At 43.0% G+C, this 7,326-nt stretch overlaps 1 pseudogene; it reads left to right on the top strand.

Annotated features, from left to right (window-relative positions):
• Nucleotides 1-2,166: 2,166 nt before the first annotated feature.
• LOC127688592 (stathmin-like) lies at nt 2,167-6,472 on the top strand (annotated as a pseudogene).
• Nucleotides 6,473-7,326: the final 854 nt, after the last annotated feature.

The following is a 7,326-nucleotide window of genomic DNA, read 5'->3' as shown; positions in this document are numbered from 1 at the left end:
CCCTCTGTCAAATCTTTCTCTGATTCGTCACTTTGTCTGCCACTCAACAAAACAGCACTTTCAAACATGGCTGCTTCCTGGTTTTTAGTTTTTAGTTTACTTTACTTTTAGGTTTACCAACGTTTAGTTTTTATTTTACTACCTTCCCTGTTTGGGATTAAAAGTGTATGCTAAGGATGAGCCACACCACACTGGAAATAAGCTATTTCAGTAAATAACACAAACTCGGGGGGGGGGGGGGGGGCTCACAGTGTGGCAAAATATCCTGCAACAACTTGATCTTTAAAAACAAAGAAAAGATTTCTTTTTGAAAAAAGGAAAAGAAAATTGCATAAATAGTTTCATTCCTAGCCCTTAAAAAACCAGATAAATAGGATTCAACAATACCCACTGTTTTATGTAATAAAGTGGTTTTAACCAATAACACACACACACACACAGTTAATCTGCTAGAACAGTGTTTGCCTTCAGTCTTCTTTGAGCTTTAAACCCAAGTCCTGTCCCAGAGAGTAAATGGGGATGAGGCAGGATAGAAGGACAGGAAAAAAAAAATATCAAAAGCTTCCCACACTGTGGTTTGTTGAATGAAGATCAAGAAACTCAATATCAAGCTGGAGAGCTGAGTCAGTGGTTAGAGAACTGGAGAATTGTCTGCTCTTCCAAAGACCTGAATTTAATTCCCAGGACCCACTACATGGTAGCTCAGAACCACCTCTAATTCTAGCCCCAGGAGACTTGACACCCACCTCTAACTTCAGGGCAAACAAAACACCCATGTGCATAAAATAAAAATAATAAAAGTTGTAAAAAGAAAATTCATCACAGCTGACAAGGCCAACATTGCCAACAGAGATGATGTGTGTTTTCACAAACACTTCCCAAATAAGGATATTAGAAACAACCAAGTAGAGTTTAAAATATAGCTCAGTGATAGGGCTCTTGCTTAGCATTTATGAAGCCCTGGGTCCAGTTCTCAGCACCAGCTTCCTTAGAGGCAGCTGGCTTGTCTATAGGGCCAGCAAGATAACTCAGTGGGCAAAGGTGCTTGCCACCAGGCCTGATGACCTGATCCATATGCACATCCCTGCAAAATAAGTAAATAAATGTATAAAAGCAGCATGTCTGTGATAAGCATGTTAGCTTATCCCTAAATCTCAATGATAAACCTCATTGAGTTCCATTATCAAAGGAAATTCCTTTAAAAGAAGTAACTAAACTAGCCCATACATTTATTTAATTTTTACTAAAAGTTCTAAGCTTTGCTGAAAACTATTGGAATTTACAGCCTGTGAACAATGAAATTTAAAGCCATAGAATCCTATATTCAGCTATTGCAAAGACAGCTGTGTGACTATCTATTTGGAAGCCCACACTTCTGTTTTCAGTGAACATTATCATTCTCAAATGGTCTCTCTGTCTAGATATTTAATAAACTCACTAACTGCTTCACTCTGACTTGTCCTGAAATTGTTTTCTGTTGCACAGTCAGTGATCTGGCTTTATCTGAGCAGAGGTTACTAAGGGAGAAGGGATTCTTCAGGCTGCTGGCACAGTGCTCGTTCTTCTCCCTGTCCCCTGCAGGAGAAAAATGACTACACATTCATTTTGCCCTCTGTCCCAGGAACCTGACTGTTATCTCTACTGTCCAGTTTTATATGCCTATTCTCAGTTTCCTACTAGTCTTGGGTCCTGTGGTGGCCATTCCTGGTTGTCAACTTGACTATATCTGGAAAGAACTACAATACAGAATTGAAGGACTCACCTGTGATCCAGATCTTGAGGCTGAAAGACACAACTTTATGACCTGAATCTTGGCATGGAGATCTTGAGGTATAGTGGCCAGGAAAAGTTTAGGCCTGGGCAAGGTAGTACACGCTTTTAATCCCAAGAGATTGAAGCAAGGAGATCTCTAACTTCAAGGTCAGCCTGGGACAAAGCAAGTCCCAGATCTAGACATGCTGGTACACGCCGTAATCTGGGCCACACCTTCTGCTGGAAGCCTACATAGGGGCATTGGAAGAAGGAAGATTCACTCTTCTTCACCTGCTTGCACTTACTTGCCAGCACATCTACTGGAACCTGCTTCTACAGACGACCAGCCGAAACAGCTAGCCCCGTGGAACTGAGCAACTACTAGATTCTTGGACTTTCCATCCAAAGCTGCCCATGGTTGGATTAGTTGGACTCCAGAGTGTAAGTCATCACAATACATTCCCTTAATATATAGAGATACTCCATAAGTTCTGTAACTCTAGAGAACCCTGACTAAGACGGTTCCCATAAGGGTCACAGATAGTTAAGATTCTACATGCTAATACATAGCCATTCCTCCCTGAGGGCCTGCAGTTTCTAGAAACATATTTTATGGAATCCGATCACACAGTAATAAGAAAATCTCACTCAGTCCCTCAACAGGTATGCGTTTTAAAATTCAAACATTTTCCTGGTACATGTTTTAAAATTTAAACATTTTCCTGTACCATAGGAATTCTTTTTGTTGGAAATAAAATCTGCCTCCTTCTACGCTTCTTTAAGAGCTCTCCACCACCCTTAGGACAGAGGCACAGAGCCACAAATGCATGCCTCTAGGAACCACACAGGAATAAGAACGAGAGAGGAACTGTGATAAATAGTGCCCATCTGTGGCAGTGTTCATAATGACCAGCACGCATCTGTACTTTCCATGCATAGAAGAGAGACATCGTCAGCAAGGGGCTGTCCACAACTGTATGGAATGTTGCAACTCTCTCTGTATCCAGGTACCCATGTGGTGGGGAATCCATCCGTAAGTGTGAGAAGGATACGTTGGCATTTTAGAGGGATGCAATTAGGAAATAGCTTTCACATCCCATTACAGAACAGCAGACTAACAGGAGGCCCCACAGGAAGTTGGAAGGGAGCTCCTTGGCTACCAATGCTCTATCAGCCAAAGAATGGAACATAAGGGCTCAAATAGAATTGAAAAGCATCGAGAGCAAAGGGACAGTGTAGACCATGTAGAGACATGTCGTCAGGACTAACAGTGGGCCATAGGAGTTAGAGCACTCCGGGACGCTATTATTTGGGACTTCCTTAATAGGGTTCAAGAGAAGAGGGTCTGGTTATCAAGGGGAATAGTTTGTGTGGTGCTCTGCTTTGAGGATAGATTCGCTCTTATATTTGTTTTTCCTAATATTCTTATATTTGTCCTTTCCCATAATGGACCACCAAACACACGTGAGTGCCAGCTCCTTTCTAATGATGACTTTGATGATTAAAGTGGCACCAGCTATCCCAATTAACAGACTGTTAACTACCTGAGAGCTAGAGTTGTGATTCAGCCGGGTGTTACCAGGTGGGCAAAGGAGATTGTTCAAGCTACCTTCCAGAATAAAAGAAAAGCCAGAACCCCAGATTTTTATGTGAAGTCTCCTAATTTGCATTTTATTTTATTTTATTTTATTTTATTTTATTTTATTTTATTTTATTTTATTTTATTTTATTTTATTTTATTTTATTTTATTTTATTTTGAACAAATCTTTTCTATGTATCCCAGGGTGACCTCAAATTCATGTTCTGGGAGTACAAGTGGGCATGATTACATCCAAGTTCCCAATTTTTTAAACAATTAAAACATTAAGCTTCTGTTAAACTTTCCATTTTGTGAGGTGTAAAATCTATGTTACAATCAGCGCTGGGCCTACTGGTCATAACCTGTACACAGTTCTGCCTGCAGTTTTCCTTATAAACAAAGATTACGCCCAAGAGACTGGTTAAATCTGGGGCTGAGGAAAGAGGAAAATATGGAGAGAAATATTAATTTAATTTCCAACATTGTTATAATGCCTGTTTTGCAAAGCAGATCCCGAGAGGGTGCCCAGGGAGCACCTGCATTCTGTAGGACCCTCCCTTCCTTGTGGACAACCAGACAAAAGCTTCTTTATGAGGGGAGTGCTTTGTATGATGGTGGAGCTTTGGCTACACGCATATGGGGTATTATTCCTGAGCTGCTAGCACAGACAAAACATGCTAGGATCCACTGGCCAATATCCTTCCCACCTTGATGCAGATAGTAAAGGAGAAAGGGAGGGGGGGGCAGGCAGGCAGACAGACAGAGACAGAGAGAGGATAGGGTAAGTCTTTGGAAACCTTCAAGCTTGCCCCCCAGTGGCACAGCTCTTCCAACAAGACTCTCCCTCCTAATCCTTCCCAAGGCATTCCTCCATTTGGGGACTGAGTATTCAAATACATGAGTCTACGAGGACTGTCCTCATTCCGCCGCCACGGGGCGTAGCCACAGTGTACGTAGCAAAGAGAAATAAACCGTCAAATCTGTTATCTTCTCTTACCTTCTGAATCCCAGACCCCACAGGAAGTTGTTTGTCTGTCCCACCTACCCACTTCACATTCCTGGTTTCCCTACCCTGCTCTCTTCACTTTTCATCGCCATATAGTATTTACATTCTGACCGTTTGCAAGTGCAATCCAGTGGAGTACATTGGCATTATCATGGGAACAGCAGCACTGCCTTCTTCAGAACTCACATGCCACTCACTCATGCTGTCTCCTAGGAAGAAGCTCTGTGCAGGTCTGAGTTTCTTCTAGTCGGCGTATCAGGCACAGTGAGCAGCCCAGGGCAGGCCTGCAAATGGAAAGAAGGAAGGGATGGGCCTTGGATCTGTTGGAGAACCATCCTGCTGCAGAGAGCTCCATTCTGAAAACTTTCAGAGATTTTGTTTGGTTTTTTTTTGAGACAGTCTTATGTAGCCCAAACTGACCTTAAATTCACTAGGTAGCTGAAGATGACCTTAACCTCCAGTCTTCCTGGTTTCACCTCCAAAGTGTTAAAATTACAGACCAACAACATCAAGCCTGGCTCTCGGGGACGTATGCATCCTCGGTCTCACGGCCATTCCTCTCTGTGTCAGTTTCCTCCACTCCACTCTTCCCACTAAGCCTGCCCAGTCTGTGCTCCATCGTCTCTCCCAGATTTCTGGGCTTGGTCTTCTTACATTGATTTTGCCTTTAAATATCCAAACCAGCAACCATAGCCAACTTCCCCAGATTACAAGGGCCAGAGCCTCTAACTCTCTCTTTGTTTTTAATATTTATTTATTTATTTATTTATTTATTTATTTATTTATTTTATAAATATGACTACACTGTCATTGTCTTCAGACACACCAGAAGGGGGCATCGGATTCTATTACAAATGGTTGTGAGCTACCATGTGGTTGCTGGGAATTGAACTCAGGACCTCTGGAAGAGCAGTCAGTGCTCTTAACCACTGAACACTCTGGCCCAAGCTTCTAATTCTTAAAGTCACTCCAGTGGCTCCAAAGACTTGGAAGAGCAACCAAACTCTTCATGGTACTTGACCTGCACCCTTTAGCTTAACTGTTAACTACTTCTCTCAGAACTTCCTTGCTACTACCTTATCATTGGCATGCAAGTTGCTGAAAGGCCAACTATACCAAGCTTCTTCACAGCTGGCTTCACAGCAGTATACATCCTGGGAGCCTGTGGGTTCTCTGTGTCACCCTAGCTGTCCATCCTGAACTCATTCTATACAACAGGCTGGCCTCAAACTCATACATTCACCTGCCTCTGAAGGCATGGACCATCCCCACCTGTAGCCAGGCATTCTTGAGTGGGTGAAAGAAGGGCAGGAAGAAGAATATTTATTTATTTATTTATTTATTTATTGTGGTTCTGAGAATTAAACCCGGGTTTCATAAATACTAAATAAGCACTCACCACTAAATTACACCCCAATCCTTAATTTTTCTATAGAAATAAGTGAGAAAAATAATAGTCTTCATAACAATGAGAAGTTGTGGGTGTTGATTATTTCTTTTGAATTTGGAGAACATTCAAAACTTAATAATCTTTTCAGAACTTGGTTATTTAAAAGTTTGAGGTAACAACTGGTGTAAGACTAGCCAAGAAAGAGAGTGTGGCCAGGCGGCTCGGACGGAGCAGGCTTTCCTGGATTGTGTAGAGTGTACAGGCAGTCTCTTGTCTTCTGTAGGACTCTGCATCTTCTGATACTCAGGTGAAAGAGCTGGAGAAGCGCGCTTCAGGCCAGGCTTTGGAGCTGATTCTCAGCCCTCAGTCAGAAGAATCTGTCCCCGATCCTGCCCCCTCCCCCAAAGAAAAGGATCTTTCCCTGGAGGAAATCCAGAAGAAATTAGAAGCTGCAGAAGAAAGACTCATGGGCAGTCAAAGACAAGTCTCATGGGCAGAAGTCTTGAAGCAGCTTGCTGAGAAGCAGACTCATGAGAAAGAGGTGCTCCAGAAAGCCTTCGAGGACAACAACTTCAGCAAAATGGCTGAGGAGAAACTGACCCACAAAATGGAGGCTAACAAGGAGAACCAGGAGGCGCAGATGGCTGCTAAGCTGGAGCTCTTGTGATAGAAGGACCAGCAGGTTGAAGAGGTGTGGAAGAACAAAGAACTGGAGACCCTGCGGATGAGACTAAGGCTGACTAAGTTGTTCCGAGAACTGACTTTCTCCACGACCCCTTCCTAAATATCCAAAGACTGTACTGGCCAGTGTCATTTACTTTATCCTGCCTGACAGATATTCTAGAAACTGATGTAGGACAGTATAGGTAGATCCAGATTGTGAGATGTTTTAGGGGCTCAAGGGGAGAAACTGAAAGTGTTTTACTCCTTTTTAAAGTGTTGGTCTTTCTAACGTAGCTATTTTTCTCGTTGCACCTTTTCCACTTGGGCACACTCGGTGTGCTGGGTTAATGGCTAGTGCTGTATTGATTGTGGGAAGATGTTTGTGAAGAGTATGTAGTGGCTTCTTCCAACCCATTAGATGCTGAATATCTGTTCACTTTGTGATCCCAATTCTGTCCCAATCTCACCAGATGCTACTGTACTTGAATGGTAAATAAACTGCACAATGCTGTTTAAAAAAAATGACTAGCCAAGAAAACCCAAAGAGCTCAGGGTAGCCCTTTGCAGCCCCTGGCTGCCCAGGCACTTCCTCATTTCTGCTGAAGCTGAGCACTGCGTCCAGTCCTAGTATATTGCAAGGGTGGACCTCTAGGTTGATAAATTCACTGATGGCAACACTACATGCAGGACACTGCCAAAGAATTCACTTCAGTCAGCGTGCACGTGGTCCAGTCATGATCTCTGACTTTGCAGGAGCACTCAACGTTTACAGCAGACCTCTCTAAATGGTGCAGGTTAAAGAAGAGATGTGTGTTATGAGGAAAGAACAGGTAAACTATTGGTCTGCATTTACACCTCACCACTGGGGTGCTGGCCGCTGACCTGCTCAGCTCAGGAAAGGCTGGACGCAGTCTAAGTTATGGGGTCCCAGAAAC

Source organism: Apodemus sylvaticus, chromosome 1 (genome assembly GCF_947179515.1).
Source record: "Apodemus sylvaticus chromosome 1, mApoSyl1.1, whole genome shotgun sequence".
Classification (NCBI taxonomy): Eukaryota; Metazoa; Chordata; class Mammalia; order Rodentia; family Muridae; genus Apodemus; species Apodemus sylvaticus.
The sequence above is the reverse complement of the archived record's forward strand: the minus strand, read 5'-3'. Positions and strand labels throughout refer to the sequence as shown.